The sequence below is a fragment of the Sciurus vulgaris genome, assembly GCF_902686455.1.
Source record: "Sciurus vulgaris genome assembly, chromosome: 1".
NCBI lineage: Eukaryota > Metazoa > Chordata > Mammalia > Rodentia > Sciuridae > Sciurus > Sciurus vulgaris.
In genome coordinates, this window is record NC_136461.1 from 202,217,633 (window position 1) to 202,243,919 (window position 26,287).

Consider the following 26,287-nt stretch of genomic DNA (forward strand, 5'->3'; position numbering starts at 1 on the left):
AGTTCCTCCTCCTCCCCCATCCTCTTCTCCCGCTTTTCTTCTCAACTTCCCTCTCCTTTTCCTTCTCCTCCAGTTAGTAAATATGAGTTGAGTTTTCCAACATAAACGCAGGAATTCTAACTGTTGTACTATAACTTTGTGAACCTTGGCTTCTGAGAAGTCTGAATTTCTCTAGGGCAATCAACAACGAGTCTTTAGCTAAGGTAAATTTTTCAAATCTTGTCATGTCTGTCTTTCCTTATGCTGGCCTTATCCTTCATGCCCTAGGGCTCCAAAGACCATAGCTGGCTTCAATTAAAAATGGACTAGTCTTTGTTTTCTATTTTTTATTTATTTTTTTGATTCAGAGGTTTGCTTTTTTTTTTTTTTCCTTTCCCTTAATATTAACACCTCCTTTACACATGGGCCTCCTTTTCTCTTTACCTTTCCCTCTCTCTGCTTTCAGTTGAATTTTTATTAAAAAAAGAAGGAAATCACTGGAAAGTAATAGTTAAAGCTATTTTATTAACTTACTAAGCTTATTAATATTTATGAGCAAGATCTACTTGTTTAATTTTTTCTTTAGAATTGTTATCTTATTTATTTTTCAAAATGATACTTAAGCAATTGGGAAGAAACAAAAACTGCTTCTGATAAATGTGTTTTAGTAGAAAATATAAGAACATTTCCCTCTATTTTCATATTGCTTAAAACAGTTCAAAGGATCTAGAATTCCATGAATTCATGAGATTAAAAGTATATTTTAAAATAAAAATTGTAACAAATTTTAAAAAGTAAAAAAGCAGGGACAGTTCATTCCTGCAAATCATTTCTTCCCTCCTCCCTCCCTGCCGCCTCCCTCTCTCCTCTTCTTTCTTTCCCCTCCCTCCCTCCCTCCCTCCCTCCTTTCCTTCCTTCCTTCCTTCCTTCCTTCCTTCCTTCCTTCCTTCCTTCCTTCCTTCCTTCCTTCCTTTCCTTCTTTCACAGCATAACACACTTTTATTAGAAATTATGGCTTACTTCTACCACTTAGACTAGAAGCAGATGCAGTTATATGATAAAGGAAGCCTTCTCTCATGCCAGGATCTGTACAAATCCTCTTTCTATTGCTGTATTGCCAACCCCACTGAATCTTTCCAACATCCATCTAGAAACAACAAGCCAAAAAATTAGGCATCATTTTTTACTCCTTCTACACATTCACTCCTCATTTTTTACCATATTCTCCAAATTATATTTCATAAGTATCTCTTAAATCCATCAGCTTCTGTCTGTTCATCCTCACATTCATCCACTCTTATGTCTTATTTAGAAGCCTTAGAGCAATAACTTTGTAACTTATTTCTAGCACTTAAAATTATGAATCCCTAGATGCTTGAGGCTGGGAGAAACTTCATGGATGGTCTTGTCCAACCCCATGTGAAAATTTTAGATCTAGTTGCTACACACCCACAGACACCTGAGCTGCTTTCCACCCCTTTATCCATCACACAGTTCCAGTCCCATGTACCTCTACACACCTGAGCTACTGCTCACTTGCATCTTTCCAAATAGCACTCTTAGGTTCAGGCTTTGGAGACTTTTATCCTGCTTTCTCTTGCTCTCTCTGGAAAATGTATTGCATTCCTTCCATCAACAGCAACACATACTCTTTCATAATTCATTTCAATGGTCACTTTCTTATGTTACTTTCTGACTATTTTTACTTCCTGTATAGAATCGATTTCTTCAGTGACATACCTTTCTGTGGGCGCTGCAGACTGTTATCACAGTACCTTGAACTTCCTGTCAGACCTGATCCTTTATGCATCTGTCTCCTTACCTAGACTGAGAGGCTGGAGGTGTGTCTTGTTTTCACTTATTCCTCACATTAATCATAATAATGATCTTTTGGCAGGACCTCTGGGCATTTGTTGAGTCAACGGCTAAGTTAATGATGGAACAATTAGGACTCCATTCTTAGTAAGCTAGACAGGATCTGGGTAATGTCCCCTTCTCTTTCTTCTGCACTTGAGATGCTTAAGAAAGTCATGAGGTATCCTTGGTTCACACGTTATTTTTATCCATTTACCAGAACATAGGGTCCTTAAGGCAGGGTCCATTTGTAAGTGTGTCACATCATCAGTATCATCTGAAGACTTGTCAAATACAAATGCTCAGAATCTGCCTCGACCTGTTGAATGTGAGGCCCTGGAGTCTGCCTTAAACCCTTCAGAGGATTCCGATGCCATCTGACCAAGCTCAAGATAATGTAGAAAAAAGCTGTCTTATTGAAACTTTCTAATTAACCATGTGGACTTCTACCACAGTGTTGCAGCAATTATTCCAAATAATCACTTCATTGATCCGATCTCCAATTATTCTCTGTACTGCCCTCTTTCAACAGGACTGATTGCTTACCAACCTGGAAACATAGAGGTTATTCAAATGACTTTCCTCCACTTCCTGCCTGTTCATTCCAATAATTCTGAGTTTCGGCATTCGGATAAAGTTTGTCTAACTCTGCTGACTGAACTTTCATGGCAGACAATCTCTCCATTTTCACCTCCATAGCTTATTCAATTATAAACTATTTTTCAGTCACACCCAAAGATAGGGAGTCTTTTGTTGTGAAGACTGACCATGATCTCATGGTAAAGCCTACTCTGCCCTAGCTCCACTTCCATTTACACACATGTGAAAGGTTTCTTGGTTCATAGTTGGGACTGAAAATGTGTGTGTTAATCAGGCAATAGGGGACACAATAATTAGAACTCTCGATTTCAAGGAAAAGAAACCAATTTTATCTGAATTAAGCTAATAAGTGAATTTTATTTTGGAAAAAATATCCATCTTATCTTATATACTTGAAGAAAATGCTAGATCCTTAAACATTGGAAATAACAGCTACCCAGGCCAATCTACAGGCTTTGGAAACAGGGTGATGTCTGAGAGGCAGTAAGTTAGTCAATCACCTCCACCTACTCCTTTTGGCATTGAATCCGATTTAAATCCATAGGAAAGGAATCTAACCTGCCTGAATTTGGGTCAGATATAACATTTAAGTCACAGGGGGTTGTCTTAATTTGGACTTTTTCTATAGCAGATCCAGGGACATAAACTGTGGGGCTTAGAGTTTATTTGGGAATTGATGTCAGGAACTCACTTTATATCGTAAGTGATATAAAGATATTGAGAAAGGTAATAGAGAAAAGAATTTCTGTCAAACTCTAAGGAAATGCTCTGAATTGGTAGTGATGCTTTTGAAGGGCAGCAAGCTGTAAGATTTGCTCACTGATCTCAGGCACTCTTGGAGACCTCTACCAGCTCCTTGCTGTCCCATGCTTCTGGATTCACCTGGTTTGCAAAGACGTGAGCTCCTACTGTGAGAATATGGGTCAGGAATCAATAGTATCTACTATAGGAAGTCAGTGCACCCTTGGGGAATCCTGTGAAGGCTACATGAAATAACCAGGAGTCGTTTCCTAGAAGAAATTCAAGGTGCCATGATGCAGGGAAATGGGAGAAGATCATGGACAGACACGCTATCAGGTATCCATCCACTCAGGCAATAAGGAAATCAAGGCAGAAGGGAAGTTTAGGAAAATGCACTTGGGGAGGTCCCGGGATGGGAGATGAAGAACGATTAAAAGCTTCATGGAGAAGTTGGATTTTGTTTACTGTGATGATCCAGCACAGCAAAGTCTGCTTTCCTAGTCTCTTCTCCAAGCACATCCAATGTATATATGAGCTGTATTGAATTCACAGGATCTCAACATAGTTCAGTGATAATTTATGTGAGTTTAACAAATCATTAGTTCTGTGTGTTTGCTTAGAACTCATTAATGCTATTTTCAGGTGAATAATTGCTAATTTAATTCTTGCTGGGAGAATAACATTACACTAAAATTCCTGTGTGTGAAGAAAAAAAGGTGCTAATGACTAGATAGACTCAGGTTTCCATGGCAACATATTACTCTCAAGGATCAAGTGGAATAATAAAGTAGTAGTTCATTTGATAGCACAGGTTTATCTTTTAAGATACAACATATGTAATATATAATATGTTGCTCACATACTTCATGATTTAGGGTCTCTACTATACCCTGTAGATCAGTAAAAGAAGTGTATTTTTAAGCCATTTCATCTTGTGAAGAATAACTTCAAAACTATAGCTACATTATTGTATTTCTATTCAAATCCCTTTGCCTCTGTACAGCTGAATGTATGCCACTATATGAAACTAGCCATCCATCTATCCGTCTGTTAATGATACATGCTCTGCACCAGCAAAACAGGTAAGAATCCTGAGAAGAGGGAGACAACTCTGTCGGGGTGAATATGAATGTCTGTTATTGACACACTCAAGAGGCTCAACATTCAAAAACTTCCAAGTTCTAGGACCTTATTATTTCATTCCCCTGCATGCAATTGGAGTCATTCAGGTTTCTCAAAAACTGTTTTTCTTTTCATTTTGCAAGCAGTCTTCCTGGAAGATTCTTGTATAACTCTGTTTGTTGAAAGTCTGCCCATTCTTCAAGGGCCACTTGAAATGTTCTGTTCTCTGTCCTCCTGGACAGACCTTCCTCAAAAAATGGATCAGAAATAACTGGCCACCTTTCTGAACCACACAGGTCTTCATCCATGCTTCTATGATGGCTCTCTCAGGTTGGTCTGTTGGTTCCAGTGTTGATCAGTTTAGAGAGGAATTTGAGCTTTCCCTTCCACCTAAAACGAATAGCATTGAAATCAGACACATTTGTCTGTGTCTCCATTTTCTCCTCCAGTCATTGCTGACATGTCCTTGAGAGAGATAAAGCCTAGGTAAGCCCTAGTTTTGTCAAGTACACATGGGTTTTTATAATGAATCATTCTTATTTGATAGATTTGCAAAGAGAAAGAGGATGATCTAACTAGACTGGCTTAGGTGTGCTTTTGTTTGACAGGAGATTCAGATTGTAGACATAGTCAATACAGGGTGGCCAGTATGGCTGAAAAGAGCCGTGAATAATACATTAATTCTCCTAAAGAATGAATAATGTGTCTCCTAAGATTAATTGAGTGTTAATCAATTTCCATGTGCTGGCTTCTGCTTAAAAACCTTCAAAACTGAGTTCTGTTTCTTAGCCTGGAATATACGTGAGAACTAAATCCTGCTGGCACCTCTGAAATTTCCTTTCTTTCACTTTTCTGGATTTTATAGTTCTCTCACACCTCCACACTAACAGTTTCTTTCCTTTTCATGGAATGATTTCTTCAAGTTTTTGCTCAAAGACTGTGAGTCACCACCTCTGGCAAAGTTTCTTTGATATATCCTTTTCTATGACTTAGCAAAAAATAAAAATAAAACATAAACAAAAATACTTCCTCCCCACCCCAGCTCCCTGTGCATAACTGTCACTACACTTATTTTCTGGAATATAAATGCTACAACTTACTTTGATTTTCCATGCAAAGAGAATAGAATTGCTTCTGTATCTCTGTAGCCTCAGCACTTAGCATAAAGCCTGAAACTTAATATGAACCTAATAAAATAGGTGTAAATGAATGTAGTAGTTATTATTCTTATGGACAAATATGCCATATTGGATTATTTTTCAGTAAATATGCAATCCCATTCTCTTTATCTTCATGGGAGAAATGTTCCTTGGTTTGGCAACTTCTTGGAACAATCTCTGCTTATAATACAGCCTTGGGCAACTGTCTCACCTGTCTGCACTGTCTTCTCAGGTACAGCTCTGATCCAAATGGCCGATCAGTTTAGTGGTACAAATTTTAGACTCTGTGTATCAACCCAGGGCCTTTAAAGATTCAAAGAATCTTTGTATTATGAGCACAGGACTCTTTTGAAACTTTCCCACAGTCCATTTTTTATTCCAGGTCCTGCTTCTTACCTCTCTTGTAGGTTTTGTGTGTGAGAATATTCCCAGCAAACTACTCCCAGGCACATCTAGTATCTGACATTTTCCCACTGTGAAGAGGACTACAGTTGTAGATTATATTAGTGTTCACCAAACATCCCCCTTCCCTTCACTTTCTTGGAAGGAGTATTTATCCTTACCCTCCTGAAATTGACTTGCTTTGACCAATGGGACATTTTTGGGCATAACAGAAGTAAATATTTTAGATGTGTAATGACTATAACATAAGCAAATAATCAATAATCATGTGTTTATATATTTACTCTAGTTTCTTAATCCATGGGGAATGAGGCACATATGTGTCAGACAGACCCAACATGAGCTTGGAGTCAAGCTTAGTTAAGGCTAACTTAGATCAGTCAACCAGAGTGACTTCCAGGCACAGGAGCAAGAAAATAAATTATTATATGCCTCAGAGTATTGTGATGATTAAAAAATATTATTTCACTGGCAGCTGACTATTATACTCAGTGTTTCCAATCTCCTTCCATATTGGCTATTTTGCTCTTGGCCCTATCATGTTGGGTGGAACTACGTAACTAAGTCTAGAAAATGAATTGTGAACAGAAGTTTGTGTGAGTCTGGAATATGCATTTTATGCACTAAAATCCTCCAGAATGCCCTTTTATCTTTGGCACAGTGATTGACTTTACCACCTTAGGTGCCTGATAAACACAATTGAAAGAATCTCCTTCTGACTCACAGTGGACTTCTACCATGGAGAATAAACTTTTGGATTTTAATTCCCTTAGACTTGGGGTGTCTGTTGTGGTAGAGTAATCCAGTATATCTTGACCAATAAAATAAATGAATGGTTGAATGATCAGATGAGCCTATGACCTTGTGACTAAATGGAGGACATGGACCTCCCTTCCTTGACTCTTGTGAGAGAAACCAGTCCATCATGAGTCAGCTCGTATTCCAAGTCTTCAGGAAAGCTTTGACTGATGGGGGTGATGACGCGGAAGATGACACAATGCCCACGGTGCTGTGATGGCATGGAGTGGTTACTATTTTCCAGAAATAGTTCTACAGCATTTGCATATGTTGACTTAATTGTTTTTCATAGCAAACTCACAATTCTTTTTTTCTCTCTTTTGCAAAAGAGGAATATGAGACACAAAGGGATTGTCCTGGTTTGTTTTGCGCACCCAGAGCAAAATACGTGAGACTGGGTCATTTACAAAGAACAGAAATATATTTTTCAGTTCTGGAGGTTGGCACGTCCAGGATCAAGGTGCCAACAATTTCAATGATCTGGCAAGGGCTGCTCCCTGGTTCCAAGATGGTGTCTTGTTGCTGTGTCCTCTGGAGAGTGGGAACTCTGTGTCCTGCCTGGGGAGGCTGGAGGGCTACATGAAGCCTCTTCTCTGAAGGTCTTTATCCCCTTCGTGAGGGGAGGACCCTCAGGGCCCAGTCACCTCTTCGCATCCTCACTCCTCAGCATCATCACACTGGCCATTGAGTCTGAATGCCTCAATTTTGAAGGGTCAAACCACAGCAAGGGTCAAGTAACATCTTCAGTCACATGGTTACATGGTTCAGTCACAGGACCATGATTTGAGCCCACTCCTCCTAATGTTGGAGTCTGCATAGTTCATAAGTTTGTTTTGCATTTATTATTTCATTCAATGCTTACAGCAAACTTCCTGGTCAATTTTATTCCCTTCATAGAAGAGTCGAATGGAGGTTTGGAGAAATTAAATTACTTGTCATATTTCACATAATTAGTGTTTAATCTTTATATCAGTTGTTGACAAACTATCCCAAGATTTAGTGGCTTAGTTCAAAAGTAGCCATTTACTTCGCTCATGACTCTATCTGCAGTTTAAATTCAGTAAGACTCTAAGAACTGTGGGGCTGAGGTCTTTTCCTACTTGCAGGGTAACAAATTATCCTCCTGGAACTTCATGGACACTGACAGGAGACACAGGCCTCCTCATATGGAAACGAAGGGCTTTATTTCCTGGCAGAGAGAGCAGTGTGAGGCTGGCTTTGCATCTATAGTCTTCTCTCCCTGGTCTCAAAGGTATTATGCTGTGTTGTGGTTTAGATATAAGGTGCCCCCTGAAAGTTCGTGTGTGAGACAATGCAACAGTGTTCAGAGCAGAAATGATTGAACTATGAGAGTTGTGATTGATCTGTGGATTTGTCCCCTGCTACATATTAACCGGGTTGTAAGTGTAGGCTCATCAGGTATGTTGGGAGGGGTGGGTCACTGGGGCTGTGTGTGTCTTTGGGTTTACATTTTGTCCTTGGTGAGCAGAGCTCTCTCTGCTACCCAGTTGCCATGTTCTGAGCTGCTCTGCTGTGCCATCACTTTCCACCACCATGTTCTGTTTCACTTTGGGCCCAGACCTATGGAGTCGGCTGACCATGAACTGAACCTCTGAAACCATGAGCCAAAATACACTTTTTCCCCTCGAAGTGATTCTTGTCAGGTCTTTCGGTCACAGCAACACAAATTTGAGTAAATCATGCTGAGTGACCCAGGACAGTGTTATACACAAAGTAGGTTTGCAATAAAACTGAGTAACTCTGAGTTTAAGGAAATTGGATCTTTTTTTTTTTTCCAACCTATTCATTTTATTAAAATGGATGACATCTTGTTCTTTTACTCCATATAAGTATTTATTATTGTTATTATTATTTTTAATTATTTTATTTAATCTGTCTAATTAGTTGTACATGACGGTAGAACGCATTTATACATTTTACGCTCATATGTAAATAGAGTATAATCTCTCATTTTTCTGATTGTACATGTTTCAGGATCACATCCATCATGCAGTCATACATGCACATGAGGTAATAATGTCTGTTTTACTCTAATGTCCTTCCTTCCCCAAAGCCTCTTAAAAGGAGTGCAAACAAAGCTGTTTTTATTCCGGAGGGAGACTGTCTCTATGGTCCTAAGCTGTTCACTGTGCAAGCATTCTCTAAAATTTAGTCCAGTACAAAATGATAGTTCTTCACTCTCAAGATGAGAAGAAATGTAAGAGACCATGAAGAATTGTCACCTGACACAGGGAACACAGCCTACTCAGCATGGGATCATCTTGGGCTCCTTAACTAAGGACTGCAGGATCTTCTTTGGAGTGGGGCTCAACCACATGGCTGGCCAGTTGGCTCTTGCTCAATCAGCACAGTGGAGCTGCAGACTGCCTTCCTCTCAGCTCTGGTCTCTGCACATGCTGAGTGTGTTCCCTCCTGCATGGTGGCTGGGTCACATCCTAGCCTCGGAAGTCCCAGGTATCATTGCTTAGGTACGCATGAGTCCATCCAAACTCAGTGTCTCTACAGGAGTATCAGAATCAATCAATATGTACAAGGAACATACAGGACGGGAAACATTGTCATTTATTTTTTGAAAATGCAATCTGCCCTAACATCAATTTGTGTAATAGCCACGCATTGAGTATCTATCATGTGTCGGACACTGAGCTAGGTGGTGACCTGAGAAGAATGACAATGATGCTGGCTTAATGAGATTTCCCCCCAATGGAGGAAAGGCAAAAAGAAAATCATTTAGGTGTGTGTAAGAGGACAGTTAAAGACAGAATGATACAGGTACAGACTGCAGGGACAGCGACCTGTCTAGGGATAAAATATCCATGTTCTGAATCCAAAGCCAGGGCCAGGCCCTCAGTACTTTTTACGCCCCTTTAACTCTGAGTATTCATGACACCTCACATCACATTTACCTGGAACATGTCTGTATTACCCAGTGGATCAAAGTGCCTCAACAAAACTATTTCTTAGTATGTTACTTGAGAGACCACATTCATAAGCACTCTATTTATGATGATTGTGTTTCAATGTTTTACAACAAACCTAAAGGGGTCGGCCACACTACACCATTTCAAAATGAAGAAGGGGGCGGTTAGAGGGAGAGGAATGGAGTTAATTTGCTTTCAGGATGCACTGTAAGCAAGAGGGAGGGCTAGAGCTTGTTCCACCTGAGGAAATAAGGCAAGTCTTTCACTCAACGTGATTCCACCACCCAGCAATAAGCCACCTGGGCAGGTTCCTTATGTTACAGGGCACAGCACATATTAATAGGCTCATCTACAGAGCTACCTATGGAGTGAGCCTTTCTGCTTAGGCACTAAGCAACAGTCCTCAAGTGCTCTGGTGAAGTATGTATCTGAGTTGATTTGCTACCTTTGATACTTTTAGAGCCACCTCTTAATGAATTCAAATGTACGCTTAAACTCTATGTTACATGAAATCAGACTCTTCTGCATCCTCTGGTTATTGCAATTCTTCTATTGACTGAGTGCTTCTTAAAGTATAGCCAGTAGTTTTATTCATTTTGTACCTCTGGAGCCTTACATGGACACTGGCACTGGTGTAGGGGTTGAAAATAATGTGTCAAATTGTGCGGTGGAAATTTTCTTTACCACTGTACCTATTTTGTGAGTGAGGGAAAAAGGATCCCAGGGGTCAGGGCCTCTCAGTTACAGCATGAGTGGTGGGTTTGTGTTCAAATCCCAGGGTTCCACACTCTAAAAGCAACATATTTTCCATGATGATACTTTGTTTCAATATTCTCTTTAGGTGGCGCAAATCGGGAATTGGTCTTTTAATATCTTCCTTGTCAATCACTTAGACCCACTTGTCCACTTTCTATCTATCTGCTGCACAAAGTAACCTAAAAATATCAGTGAGGATATGAGCTCTCTATGATACGGAATAACACCATTTACATATTAAGTTTAAACAACAAACATGTGTACAGATAACATTAAGCATGGCCACACCTTTGTAAGACAGTGCGAGTGTCTAAATTGCTGAAGGTTATATACAAAACTTTTAATAACATTTTTCTTTGAAAGTCAAGATCACAGGTATATTACTTTATAATTTTTCTCTTCCAAGTTGTCTATTATATGGAATAACTCCTATGTTTTGCTTTTCTTGCTTTATCAATTTTTTATTTGTTCTAATTAGTTGTACATGACAGTAGAATGCGTTTATAGATTTTGATAGATCATACATAAATGGAGTGTAACATCTCATTTTTCTGAATGTACATATTGTAGGATCACATTGGTCTTGCTCATGTGTACATGAGGTAATAATGTCTGTTTCACTCTACTATCCTTAGAGACATATAAAAAAAATAAAGTATTTTTGTGTTGGAAGAAAAAACTCTCTTGTATATATTTAGTACCTTGTTATTTGGAGTTCAGTGCATAGGAAAAGCCTAAGGATTAGGAAACCAAACAAAGCTGCTCAAAACGAAGTAGGCAGAAGTTGAGGAAGTTCCCCCCAACCTGGCTCTAATACCTCAGGGTTCATGTCTACCTGTGCCCAGGTGTGACTGCTCAGACCCTTGGTTTCTGCTTTAACAGATTCATGTGTGTTGCCTCATACAGTGTATAAGAATATTTTCTCTGATCTCCTTTAATCCAAATTCTCTCTGTATAAAGAAGGAGGCCAGACACTGTTTTCTTTCTTCCCTCTCTCTTTTCTTTTCTTTTCTTTCCTTTCTGCTTTGCTTATTTTCCTATTTAAGCCAAGGAAGTCAGATTCAGAAAGGTGGTTACTTACCAAGTCACACACTGAGTTGAGTGAGAGCAGTCAGTAAAGGTTATGAAACCTCATGACTGTCTAAGCCATTTATCTTCTCTAGAACCCCCAGTAGAATGAGATACTCCCTCCTGTAATAAATGTTACACATACATCCAACCCTAATAAAGAATGTGTTTACATGCATCTCCTTGAGGGAAGACAGCATCCAATTCCATAGTGCTTCTCTCAGAGTCTAGCAGGCAGCAAATTCTCAACACACATTTATTGAATGAATATATGTCTGACATGCTGGAGGCTCATAGTGCAAAAGCAATTATGGAAAATAAAGGAGGATACCCTTTCATTAAGAACATGGGGCTCTAGGGCATCAAGGGCAGGGTGAAGGTTGGGGTCTGGATCCTCATTTACTCTCTACATGAGAGCAATTTCTACCTCTGTCCTGGTATGCTGCAGCTGGCTCTTATAAGCTCTCAAGAGTTGATTATTAAAATCTTGAGGAATTTTCTGAGCCCCTTGACTCGTATTTATAACTCAAAATTGGTCATGGTGGGAGTATTTATACCATGGAAATTACCAAATGTTACAAGCCAGGATTATTTTCCTTAGTTGCTGAACTGGGGGTCTCAATATTGTATGTTTGCTCATGTCACAGACCCCCAACAGGAGACTGTCCCACCAGGAGTCCTGGGAAGCACATTGGGGGAAGCGACTCCCCCAGCTTCCTTGGTGACTTGAGCAAGTCAGGCAGAGGATTTAGCCCGTCTATCAACTCCTGTGACCATGCTCTCTCTTCAGCCCAGCCACACTGGGAGATTCAATTCCTCACGAAGGCCAACTCCTTCTTCTCTATCCTGAGCAGCTGTCACTCTGCAGAGCAGTCTTAGCACAGTAGCACACCTCCACCTTGACCTCTGTCAGGGAGCTGGAGTGGCCACAGAAGAGCTGACTTCTCTGAGGGACACGAGCAGGAGGACACATGTGCCCCTGGCAGTGTTAATTCCATGCCCGCCCTGTGCTGAGCATGTCCCTATGCAGTGTGAGCAAGCCCTCGGGGCAACCCCGGAACCCCAATAACAGCTAGTGTCTGCTGAGTCGGCTCTCTGTGCACCCATCCCCATGGTAGGCTCTATTAGTAAGAGGAGCAGAGAGGACTCGGATGCAGATGACACAGCACCTCCCAGTCCACTCCACGTCTACATCAGCGACAGCAGCAACAAGAAGGACAGGACCGCCAGCAGCTCCTCGTTGCTGTGTTCTAGGCAGCTCACTTGCATGGTCTCTTAGGATCCTCCCCGTGGGGAGCCATTGTTATCTTGCCCATTTCAGAGGTGAGGCACATGAGGTACAGGAGGACTAACCCTGCTTATCCCTACTCTCCCATGCCAATGAAACAAGAACTCTTTTTTGGCAAATAAAGGAACTGAGGCACAATGGGGAGCAGGGAGTGCCCAAGAGATGGAGAGGAGCAGGACCAGGACCGTGTGGCTGCAGAGCAGGTGTTGTCTTTGTAGTGTGGCTCACAGAGCTGATGAGGGTGGTGACAGGGAGAACCAGTCACCTCTCTAGTTATGGGGTCCTCATGTGGACATGGAGAAGATGAGCCAGATAGCATCAGTTTCCTTCTCCACACAGTGAGTCACACGGGCAGAGTCATAAAACCAGCTACGCCAAGTCGGAACCCCAGTCCGACCTCTGCTCCCCTTGCATCCTTAGAACTCTCCCTCTACTTTCCCTGGACTTCTCAGGTCAACACCTGCCAAGTCCTGGGCTTCCTGGTCTGCTTGATATCATTTCTTAGACATAAGCTAGAGTCTCAGTTAGAAGCTGTAGCTTCTAGTCATATACAATTTGATTTTGTTTTCTTTTTTTTACAGACTGCAGTTTGATCCATTGTACACAAATGAGGTACAAATGTTCATTTCTATGCTTGTGCACAATGCAGATACATACCATTTGTGTAATCATACAGGTACAGAGGATAATGATGTCTGTCTCATTCCACCATCTTTCATACCCCTGCCCCCTCCACCCTCTCAATTTCTCTCTACATAATCTAAAGTTCCTCCATTCTTCTCTCACTCCCCACCTCCCAAACCCCATTATATATCATCATCCACTTCTCAGGGAAAACATTTGGCCTTTGGTTTTTTGGGATTGGCTTATTTCACTTAGCATGATATTCTCCAACTCCATCCATTTACCTGCAAATGCCATAATATTATTCTTTTTTATGACTGAATAATATTCCATTGTGTATATATATCATAGTTTCTTTTTCCATTTATTTGTTGAAGAGCATCTAGGTTGGTTCCACAGTCTAGCTATTGTGAACGGAGCTGCTATAAATATTGATATGGCTTCATTACTGTAGTATGCTAATTTTAAGTCCTTTGGGTATAAACTGAGGAGTGGGATAACTGAGTCAAAAGGTGGGTCCATTCCAAGTTTTCTGAGGAATCTCCACACTGCTTTCCAGAGTGATTGCACAAATTTGCAACTCCACCAGCAATGTAAAAGTGTACCTTTTCCCCCACATCCATGCCAACATCTATTTAAACAATCCTGAGCAGAAAGAGTAAATGAGGAGGTATCACAATACGAGAACTTAAACTATACTACAGAGCAATAGTAACAAAAATGCCATGGTATTGGCACTAAAATAGACAAGCAGACTAATGGTACACAATAAAAGACACAGAGACAAACCCACAAAAATACAGTTACCTCATACTACACAAAGGAGCCAAAACATACAATAGAGAAAAGATAGCCTGTTCAACAAATGGTGCTGGGAAAACTAGGAATCCATATGAAGCAAAATGAAATTAAACCTCTATCTCTCACCCTGCACAAAACTCAACTCAAAATGGATCAAGGATTTAGGAATTAGACCAGAGACCCTGCACCAAATAGAAGACAAAGTAGGCCAGAATCTTCATCATGGTGGCTTAGGATCAGACTTCCTTCCCAAAGCACAAGAAATCAAAGCAAGAATCAATAAATAGGATTTAGAAAAATCTAAAAAGATTTTTCTCAGCAAAGGATACAATCAATAATGTGAAAAGAGAGCCTACAGAGTGGGAGAGAAACTTGTCCACACGCACTTCAGACAGAGCACTAATCTCCAAAATTTATAAAAAAAAAAAAAAACTTAGAAAACTTTACACCAAAAATACAAAGAGCCCAATCAATAAATGAACCAAGGAACTGGACAGACACTTTACAGAAGAAGATATACAGGCGATTAGTAAATATATGAAAAAGTGTTCAACATCTCCAGTAATTACAGAAATGCAAATTAAAACAACTCTAGGATTTTATCTTACTCCAATTAGAATGGCTATTATCAAGAACACAAACAATAACAGAAGTTGGCGTGCATGTGGGGAAAAAGGTACACTTTTACAATTTGATTTTAGGCCTTCTCCTTCTCTTCCGGTATTTCCATTTTCTTAAGGTAAGTTAATGTGCAGAGAAAAGAATATGCTTAATGATCCCCAAAGTGCCTTTCAGAGCCAATATTATACTCTAAGTTTAGCTGGGGGAAATGGAGTTTGCTGAGAAAGAGTCACACTTTATAGCTTCAAATGGGAATGAACATTGTGGTGTGAGATTTTGGAGAATTAAGAAGTCAGCTAAGTATGGTTGAGTGAACCACAAATGGAACAATACTGGAAGATCTTCAGGGACACGTAATTAAACAAGAAGCAGATTAAAGTTATTCTAAAAGAGATGTCAGCAAAAACGAGACATGCCTGATGGCTTCTAAAAGACCTGCTCAAAGGCTTATAGATAGGGAAACCGGGCCAGAACTCAGGAGTGGGAGAACTGTGCACAGCAACCATGCAAAATGTTGGAGAAGAGCCTTATCAATACGCTGAAGGCTTCTGTGTTAGAAAACGCTAAAATCAGGCGGAACCCTCTGGGCACCAAGTTTTATCACTTGTGAAGAACAAGTGAGATCAGGGAGAACTTCCATGGTCTCTTCTGCACCCCTATCCCAGCTGCAAAATTTCAGGTTGTCTAAGTGTTGATTTTTCAGCTGATAATAGAGTAGAACTACTGCTTCAGGATGTGGCATTACTTCTGGGGGCAGGGGCAGTGGTACCTAAGAATGAACTTAATACAGAGAAAAATTAGAACTGAAAAATTAAGTAAAACCTAAGGCACTAACTGAGGCCTTGGCTCTAGCTGTTCCTAAAGCCACACTTCCTCTTGTAGGGACAGTCTATCCCCCTTGCTATTGGGCCTTAAGCCTTTTAGGTTAGATGCCTTTGATAGCAACTGCAAGCACTCTGGTGCTTAATAATACTTCTGACTTTATGTAAGCATCCACGTGTACATTGAAAAAAATCACATTCCATAATAATGAACACCGCCTACCTCAATCTCGATTTCTAAACATCATTACCCAAAAAAAAAAGAGCCAGGAGAAATGGCTGATGCCAGGTTTGAGTCAGGGAAAGTGCAAAGTAATCCTGGGATATCTTCTGCTAGAAAGCAATAAAGATCAGTGTTGAACATGTGCAAAGGGTATAGGAGCAGAGGGAAGGGTTCCCACTGAATAACATTTGAAGTTTAAGCACCAAAAAGAATAAGGGCTCTAACTTAGTGTACTTTATTTAATTTTTCAAAAATCCATACGTCTATAGTGAGATGAGCAGGGGAGAGGAAGAGAGAGAAACACAAGGAGACAAAAGGAGAAAGAGAAACCTCTTGTACCCAGAAGAGTGTCAGCTTGAATACACTGAGGGAGTTGCAGAATAAGAAAATCAACAATTATTTTAACTTGATTTTGTTAATGACCACCAATGGAGGTATGATCTATTTCTATTTATCAACTTCCACTCCTGTGTGTGTGTGTGTGTGTGTGTGTGTGTGTGTGTGTGTGTTTCTCACCAACGGTCAATTCTCCAGTTCTCCAGAGAGCAACTGCATGTCCAAGGATTCGGTTCAACTCTGACCAACTGGAGCTGGCATCAAACCCACAAGTGAAAGGGCCAATCCCACAAGTATGCCCTCCTTTCAGATGTCATTTGCAAGTCAGGGACTCTCTTCTACTTTAACTGACCAGCCAGGAGTCAGGGGTTCCCACAACTTTGTCCTGGAGGTCAGTGAGTTGCTAACAACAGTACAGAACTCAATAAATTTATGTTTATTGGTTTGTTATGAAGGACACAACTCAGGAACAGATACATTTGGTCCTTTCTGGGTTTTCCTGGTTTCTCTAATTGTTACCATTTCTCAGATGCCTCCAAATGCTTCTTATATACATTGGCCATGATTCCAGAGCCTCTAGAAATACTCACAGCTATGTTTAGTGACCATGTAATGCAGAAGGACCTTGACAATATGGGAACTGATTAGAGGAGAGCATTTCATTCCCAAAGGCCATATCTCAATGGCTCCTTCTGTAGCAAGATTTGTCTGCTGTGGCAGCTGGGGGCTCTGGGACTTTCTCCTACCTGATCTGAAGCTCAAGCAGATAGAGTTCCCAAGGGAGTTCATAGTTTTGGAAAAGATAGCACTGAAAGGTCTCAAGTAAAGACACACAGTACTAAAATGTTGTCACTTCAGTATCTATCAGCCCTGTTCCAGCACTGGATCTGAGTTAGCATTCTAGAAAATGCTTGAGGGTCTTCTGTTTAGCCCTGGTCCTGTCTCCAGAGACCTCCAAGTACCTCTGCTTGTACACTTCTCTCCCTGTGCTCTCTCTGGAGCAGTGAAAGTCTAATCAGACAATCAGCCTGTCAGAAAGAATCAGTCAGCCTTATCTGGCAATTAGACTGAAGATAAGCTGTCCATCTCATTTGTGTTTGCAAATAAAATCATGGCTCCCATTGGAGAGGTTGATTCTCAGGACAGATGGAATTTCTGACACTATAGCTTTGACTGACATAATTGACACTGGATTGGGAATTAAGAGATCACAGTTCTACCCTTGGTTAAGTATTCTCCCTTGACATTGGAAAGTCACAATCAGGTGGGTTGACTGAATGACTTTCAGTTCACACCTTCTATTTTACTACAAGTTCCTTTGTATGTCTATTTCATGGTTTTATTTACTTTTGTAGTCATGAAGTTCATTTTACCTGCCTCACAATAAAAATCAATTTCCAGAGGAAAAAAATCTATTCATTTGACTTAACATATAGGGAAAACAGTGATTATATTAGTCAACTTTCTATTACTGTGACAAAATATCTGAAAGAACCAATATAAAAAAGAGGAAAGATTTACTTTGATTCAGTTTCAGAGGTTTCACTTGGCATTTATGGTCACCTGGCATTGTTCCTTTGGTCCTGTAGTGAGTGGTACAGTACATTGTAAGAGGGAGCACATGGGGGAGGCCTGCTCACCTCAAAGAAGCCAGAAAGCAAAGAAAGAGGAGGAGAAACCAGAATCCCAATATCCCCTTTAAGGGCAGATCCACAAAGACCTCGTTTCCTCCCAATAGGCCCCACCTACTAAAATTTCCACCATCTTCCAATAGCACCACTGACTGGTGACTAAGATTTCAACAAATGGGACTATTTTGGAATTTTCAAGATCAAAACTATAGTGACTAAAGTAAACACACATGTGCACACATACTCTCCCACATATGCACACACACACACACACACACACACACACACACACACACACACACACACATCTGCTTATAAACTCAAAGAAATAGAAAATGAATATGTCAAAACTTGAGAAATTTTACTAAATTGCCATGTCATAGCATGCTCCACATAGTAAAAGGAAAACTAACCATTTTTTATTTACTCTGTGGCACATCTATCAAAATCCTAGCCCTAATGCATATGTGTATCATAACTGAACTTTATGTGTGTTGGTGCTCTGTGGTTTATCCACTGCTCCATTTTCAACTGAGAAGAAGTAGGGAATTTCTCAGGCACCAAATCTTCAGAACCCTGCAGTTTCCAGTGCTCAACAAATATCTGTTGGATATGATAAAATTGAAGAAATCAATCCCTTCAGTGAGTCTTAGAATTTGCCACTAGCAAGCAGAGAAACTTAGAATCAATGAAATCAGGTGTTTTACCTGGAGTAGGAAGAGATGCAGGTAGAATTTGAAGTTTAATACGTTGGGTTTTGGTCCATATTCATTCCACCAATGTGTTCTGTCTTGTAGCACTATGGTTCGGTCCAGTCAAACACATGAACTTAAGGGACTCTGGACAGGACACAGAAAACTCACCTTTTGAGCCCTCCAAGAAGCCCATTTCAAACACTAGGTGACACTGAAAATTCTATGTGGTGTAATAATTTTATCCTGCAAGTTGAAGGCTCTGATCATAATTAAAAATGCTAAGAACCTTGGGAGAATTGCAATTTAAATTATCAGACATCTATGCTTTTATTTAAATAAAACGTCTTATTCCAGTAGCATGTATTTTTTCCCTTTTAAGGCTTTAAATACCACTCGCTGTGGAGAAGCAGCTAGGGTCCTGAAAATCAGGAATAAAAGGGAGTAAGAAATACAAAACAGTATGATACAGTTCTCCTGGTGATGGTGCTTCACCTTCCTGCCCAGCACCCTCCTCTCAGGGTCTCTGGTATCCAAGTCATTACCTGCTAAAACTTAGCACCTCACCAAGGGGTTTGCATAATTCCATTCTTCAAAAGAGAAAAGTTTTCAAGACCTAGAGAAAACAGAACTCTGTTGGAAACAAGGGGATTACTATTTTGGGATTTGGAATTCTGCCCAGCAAATCCCAAGTCACTTTTTTTAAACCATGAATATAAGATTTCTTTGGAAGTACACATACAAGTGTTTGTGTGAAATGAATTTAGAACAAAGGAAAAATATGTATTTCAGAAGAAAACATTAATATGAATCTATATCTCTTATTTGGTTCAAATGATTCTTCAAAATTGTTTAAGTGAAGGGGAATGAAAAATCCTTTTTAATTATTTAACATTTCTTGATTCAATTTCATATGGAAATTAGTCAAAATATGAAAGTACTTCTTTTCAAGAAGTATTGTTTCCAAATGAAATGCAACCTGTGATAGAGAGCTTAGTTGCTACAGAGATGTGGTAGCATAAACTAGATCATTATTTGGCAACTATAGAGACAATCCTGTAAAGAACTTAGTGGTTCTCAAAGAGTAGTCTATGATTTTACATATATGAGAATCACCTGGGGTATTAACTAAATTTAATGATTAAAATTTCTAATAGTGCAACTAAGAAATGTGTATTTTAAGGTTCAATTTATCAGGAAAATTCTGATTTGGTCTCAAATTTGGAACTGCTGGTGAAGAGAATTGGATAATAAAGTACCATGTTAGACCGTATTTCCTCTCTTCCTTCCTGTTAATACTTAAACAAGTACTGCTTCTTCAAAAATAGTAGGGATGTGAGAGTACATCACCTGAGATTCCTGAATTATGAGCAACAGAAAGAAGTTCTGCTAAAAAATTATCACAGATTAGAGACAAGATTGCAAAATCCAAATTTTGGAAGCACAAGACCTGCAGTCACTACTGTGAGCCTGGACAAGAGGGCCATTTCCTGAGATGATTGCTGCTGGAATAATTCAGTTTTGATTTGTTTTAGATTCTGAGATCAAGACTCAAAATTTTAGGAGAAAAGACATTCACATTGTAAAGAAAGAGGTAGAACTTCCTATTCACAGATGAGGTGACATTAAATATTTATAATCCCTAAGAATCCACAAGTAAGCTACCAGTTCTAAGAAGTTAAGTCAGTAAAGTTACAGGATCGACACACAAAAATCTGTCCCCTCTCTATCCCATCAATGAATAGTCAAGAAGAAAATTAAGGAAATAATTCCTCTTACAATGGCATCTAGGGATAATTAAATGGGAATAAATCTAAACAAAGAGTTGAAACCTATACATTGAAAACTATAGCATTCTATTGAAAGAAATAAGAGAAGACCTTAATCAATGGACAAATGACTCATGTTCCTTGAGAGAAAGATTTAATACTGTTAAGATGCCCATTCTACTCAAAGCAACCTATGATTTGAACACAATTCTTAACAATATTTTTAAGAAATGGATAAGACAGTCCTCAGAATCATATGGAATAACAAAGAGGTCTAAAAATAACCACAAAACCAAATAAGTCTTGAAAGAGAAGAATAAAATTGGAGGACTCACACTTCCCAACTTGGAAACTTACCGCAAGCTATAGAAAATAATTTCAAAGCCATAGGATAGTACTGGCATGAGGACAGGTATCTAGACCAACATGGTAGAGTAAGTGTAGAGGTCAACCTTCATATCAATGACCCATTGATTTTCAGCAAGGGTACCAAGGCAATAATGGGGCTGGAATGACTGGATACTAGTGTGCAAGAGAACGGATTTGGATTCTTACTTTATACCATATAAAACAATTTTAAATGGATCAAAACCTAAAAATTTGAAGTATAAAACTCTTAGAAGAAATTATGAGAAAATCTTCATGACATTGGATTGGGCAATAGTTTGATGAATATGAGACCAAAAGAACAGAATAAAAAAAATGATAAATTTCATCCAAATTCAGAACTTATTTTATGCTAAAGGACACGGTGGAGATAATGAACAGACAGTCAGTGGGAGTAAATGTTTGTAAAGCATATGTCTGATAAAGAATTAATAACCAGAAGTATAAAATAGCACTTACAACTGAATAACCAAAGGCAAACAACAAGTCACAAAGTGGACAAAGGATTCCAATAGACATTTTTTTTTTTCCAGAGAAGATGTGCAAATGGCCAATAAAACCATGAGAAGGTGCTCAACATCAGTTATCATTAGGAAAATGCAAATCAAATCCTCAGCAAGATGTCACTCCACAGGGCTATTACCAAAGAATGAAGAAGATACAATAATCAAGCGGGGAGAAAATGGCACCCTGTGAACTGATGGTGAGAATATCAAATGGTACACACTGTGGAGAACAGGTTGCTTTTCCAAAATGTTAAATATAGAATTACCATTTGATCTAGCAATTCCACTTCTAGGTATATACCCAAAAGAACTGAACACAGGAACTCACACAGATACTTAAATGCTAGAGTTTACAGCAGCATCATTGACAATATTCCAAAGGTAGAGATACTCCAAGTATCCATCAACACATGAAGGACTGAATGGAAAGTGGTTTATACACACTGTGGAGTATTAATCGTTAAAAAGGGATGCAATTTTGACACAGGTGATATGATTGAACCTTGAAAACATGCTAAGTGAAATAAACCAGACTGAAAGGATAAATATCATATAATTCCACTAAGCCCACTTACATGAAATACCTAGAGAGGTCAAATTCACAGACAGAAAGTGTTAGAGAGGTTACTAGGATTTGGGAGAGCCAGAAGTGCAGAGTTATTATTTAACTAGTTCAGAGTTTATGATTGGAATGATGAAAAAGTTTCGGGTACAGATAGAGGTGAAGGTTACATAGCACTGTGAAGGCACTCAGTACCATTAAAATGTTCAGTTGCAAATGGCTGAAATGATATTACGTTACTCATATGCTATTGCAAGGGGCAAATACATTAAAAGAAGATGGATTGTAATCCTAGCCTTGAATCATATATTTGCTCTTTGGGCCACAGGCTGCAGGCGGAGGTTAGGTTTATGGGAGAGAAATAAACTTGATTGTTGTCCACTGACCCACTGCAGAAATGGGGAATTGTTTATTCTACCAGGAGGGAGCTGAGGAATCAAAGCAAATGGTATCCACACAGAGACATTTGAATTACAAATTAAAGGTTTATTCTCTACATCCACTCACTATTAATCTCTTAAACTCTTCTCTGCATAAACACAAAAGATGATTCAGTGAACTGCATCAAATGTGATTTTTAATCTGCTTCTCTGAAATATCATTCCTCCTTGGCAATTTAATTCATACCCTAAGCCACTTAGGGTGGAACACTTTTTTCTTAGAGAAAAGATCAAAACCTGCTGTCCCCCAAAGAGCGATTTCTGAAAAATGATGTTTGAATTTGTTCAGACCATCCCTCTAAAATCTCATGCTTCTCCCACATCACTCATTTGTGTTATCTACTTGGTTCATGTGGAGACAAAAGTTGCAACCAAGGGTTTAAGGTGAGTTGGCCAGAATGTGTGGGAAAGACTGTTAGCTTGTGTAACTGCAAGACAAGGAAGGTCATGTGACTTTTCCAGTTCTGGATGCTTGCTGGCATTGGAGATGCCTGCAGAGAGGTCTGGTGTCTTCCAAGCCTTGAAGGAAGGAGAGAGACAGACAGAAGGATGACACATGCCATCCTAGGTACTGTCCTCCCTCTACAGCACCCACAGATCTTCTCTTTGCTCTTTCTCACATCTAATTTTCTTCAAAAAACATTATTATTCAGTTACTTGCAACTGTATGTATTTTTGTGCTTCTTGTCTTTTTCTTACCTAGAATGTGCTCAGAATAAGAGAAGGAGGGTTTTTGTTTGTTTTGTTGTGTTTGTGATGATGTACTCAAAGCACCTGACAGTTTGGGCACACTTTGCTAGAACAAAATAAGAAGACCATAAATACTTGGGGAAAGATTAAATCTCAATCTGTAGTCTTAAAAATCAACTCTCTGAAACTTCCTCCAACATCTCCCTCCTCCAAAATATAAAACCGTGTGTCTGAGTCACAGGGTGTCATATAGCAGTATCCACTGCCTTCTATGAAAGCAGATAAGCAGATACTCCAAAGATCACTATGTCTGTTCCTTTGCAGGTCTTCCCTGTGGGTCTCATCTCTTCAATAATAGGGATACGAAACCCTTGCAGTGACTGTCTATGGAATGATTGAGGTGAAGCATGATTTCAGAAGTCAACTTTAACAAAGAGTGAATGTTAACCAGTGAACTTAAGGTAAAATGCAATACTTCTCTTCTCTTACTAGCCATTGAATTCAAGAAAGTGCATTGGTTCTGATGTGTTGTCCTAGATACTTAAGCTTCTTGCTTCCTGCAGAGAATATCTAGATTAAAAGATAAAGGTTGAGATAAAGATGGATTGTAGGATGCTAAAAATAGCCATCATTATTTTCTAACACTGCCAGTATAGTAGGATCTAAATTAATCCTGGATTATGAATATTTTGTGGTCAATCATATGAGAGATAACTCAAAGGCCACATTAAAAATTTTGATCTTTATAAACTAGCTCCCGAATTTCAGGTTCAAGAGTATGTGGACTTTAAAAAAGTTTATTTTCTTAATTGTCACGAACATATAAATGTAGAATTTAGAAAATATAGAGAATAAATATGTGTATTCATATGTATGTACTTATCACCATATATGTGGATTAGTAGTTTATATATTATTTAACCTCATATGCAAGTACCCTCACTTCATTAAATATTTTTAAAAATTATAATAGTAGCTTATTCTTGCAAGATTTGGATCATTTATTCATTGAATATCTTGTCGCAGGGCATTTATAACCTTAGTTTGTAAAAGTGGCCACAAATCTCAACCCATCTTTCTGTTCCCACCATTTTGCATTGAACTTGAACCTCCTCCTGTCAAAAAGGGTGGTCTGTTTCTCTGTGGGTGTGTGAGATTCACTATCACCATTGGAATGTGGTGAAAAGGACAATCAGCTTTTAGCTCCTGCACCCTTGTTGGTTATTGGTAGTGGTAACGTTTCTTTGTTTTTCTGATTTCTATGTTTATCATGCCTGATGTTCTCTGAACTTCCTGGATCTGTGGTTTGGTGTCTGTTGTTAATTATGGAAGCTTCTTCAGTATTACTTCAACTCTTCTTTTCTGCTTGGTGTTATGTTTTCTTTTTCCCTGTCATTTCAATCATGCACATATTGTGCCATTACAAAGTGTCCTGTGGTTCTATATTTTTTTTAAAGATCACTTTTTTTATTGAGTGTGTCACAGGGTTGAAACCCTCCAAGGGGTTTCTCCAGGAATATGTACTTCCCCTGCCCCCTCCTCTCTCTCCACTGCCTTTCCCCTCTGCAGATGAGACAGGAAGTAAAGCGAGGGTTGGGAGGACTGCATCTCCTGGAAACACAACAGGGCTCTGCGGTGTCCCTTAACCTGGAGGATGGGCCTTTGTCACAGAGAGCACTCTGGTGTGTTACAATGCAGATTCTTCCCTACCCTCTGCCAGAGCCAGGAATAGATCTTTTTGGGCCTGGACTTTGAGAATCTAATAGTAATCCTTGAGGAAAAGCCCATGACAGCGTGTGGGTTCCTGAACTGTGGCCCCCAAGAAGTGCTTGTCCACGCAGCCTGCAGCAGTACGTTAGAAGTGCTATTTAAGTATCCCTATCAGCCGAGTCTCCCCTGGATTCTGCTCCGGCGTTGCTGTTTCCTGGAAAGCATCTGAGTCTCCAGGTTTTGAACTGAAGTTTGTCCTGTGACCTCAGTTCTCTGATAAGTACCAGAAGATTTGTCTTTACAATTTTTAACTTTTTATTATTTAGAGAATGGGCATGAGGACTTCCAAATCCTTCACAGATTGAAGGTGAATTTGGATGTCCTGGAAGAGAAGTAATTATCCATTTTCAGAGATCACTTTGATATCAGTGTAGTTAGCAGGATGCTTAAGAAAAATCCTTGTTCTTGTTAATATCGGAGCTTCTCTAGCTCCTATTCCTCTCTCGTCTCTGTGACACAAGGCATGTGGCCCTCTGTTCCTACATAAATGCTACTGAATAAGAGAAGGCTCAAAGCTATTGGCTCAATCTCCCTTAGGCCATCAGTGTGTGTGTATGTGTGTGTGTGTGTGTGTGTGTGTGTGTTGTTTTTTACCAGATTTTCACATTTCTACTTCTTTGAATCGTTTCCTCCAGCTGAGAAAGTCCTCTTCAAATGAGGGACTTTCTTTTTGTTTTTGAACCTTTTCTCACCTGCTGTCTTGATGTGATTCCTGCCTCTCAACCCCAGCCAAGCATCTCATCCGCATAGACCGTCTGCACCCACAAGAGCCCGTGAGTGCCACATATTTCCCTAGAGGAGAGGACAAGTCATGTGGCACTGCAGACACTCTAGGTGCATTTAGAACAGTTGCTGAAGGTCTTTTTCTTCTTTAGCTCCCAGCCCTCCCACTCATTTCCAGGTCACCTGCCCCCTGACCCAGGACTTTCTTCTTTCTCCAAAACTCTTTTGACCCTTCTTTTTCCCTGACCCTTTTGAGGCCTCTTGGAATTTAGGACTCTACCCGGGTCTATCTCTGCTGTTATGGCAAATACTACATCTACTAAAATCAGTGCTTTCTCACTGAAAGCAAGATTTCAATTATTGAAATAGTATAAGGTCCTCAAAAATCCCATTCACTGAAGATTTCAAATAATTGGGTCTAGTATACTGAGGGAGATAGAGATAGTTTTGTTATTTTTTTATTTGTTATTTTTTATTTTTTACAGACTGCATTTTGAGTCACTGTACACAAATGGGGTACATCATTTCATTTCTATGTGCATGATGTAGATTCATACCATTCCTGTAATCATACATGTACATAGGGTAATGATGTCTGTCTCATTCCACCATTTTTCATACCCTCCCCCCTCATTTATCTCTACATAATCTAAAGTTCCTCCATTCTTGTCTCACCCCCTCACCCTCCCCACACCCATTACATATCATCATCCACTTATCAGGAAAAACATTCCACCTTTGGTTTTTGGGGATTAGCTTATTTCACTTAGCATGATATTCTCCAATTCCATCCATTTATTTGCAATAATATTGTTCTTCTTTATGGCTGAATAATATTCCAAAACTGGAAATTCATACATAATAAAATGAAATTAAGCCTCTATCTCTCACCCTGCACAAAACTCAATTCAAAATGGAACAAGGACTTAGGAATTAAACCAGAGACCCTGCACCAAATAGAAGACAAAGTAGGCCCGAATC